Genomic DNA, 438 nt, shown 5'->3' with positions numbered 1-438 from the left:
AAAAGAAAGAAAGAGAGAAAGAAAGAAAGAAAGAGAGAGAGAAAGAAAAGAAAAAGAGAGAAAGAGAAAGGAAAAAAAGGAAGGAAGCAAAGAAAAAGAAGAAAAAAGAAGAAAAGAAAAAAGAAAGCAAGAAAACAACAAAGAAAGAAAAAGAAAGAAAAAAGAAGAAAGAGAGAGAAAATAAGCAAAAGTGAGAGAAGGAAGGAAAAGGAATAGAAAGAAAAAAAGAAAGAAGAAAGACAGAAAGAGAAAGAAATGGAGGAACAGAAAATAGGGAAGAAGAAGGGGAAAGGAACAGAAAGAAAGAAAAAAGGAAGACGGAAAATAAGGAAGAAGGAAGGAAAGGCAAGAGAAAGAAAAAAGAAAGAGAAACAAAGTGAGGAAGAAAAATGTAGAAAGAAAGAGAAAGAAAAAAGAAAAAGAAGGAAAGAGAAAGAA

The sequence above is a fragment of the Sapajus apella genome, unplaced genomic scaffold (genome assembly GCF_009761245.1).
Source record: "Sapajus apella isolate SASKATOON/1434 unplaced genomic scaffold, GSC_monkey_1.0 scaffold300, whole genome shotgun sequence".
NCBI lineage: Eukaryota > Metazoa > Chordata > Mammalia > Primates > Cebidae > Sapajus > Sapajus apella.
The sequence above is the reverse complement of the archived record's forward strand: the minus strand, read 5'-3'. Positions refer to the sequence as shown.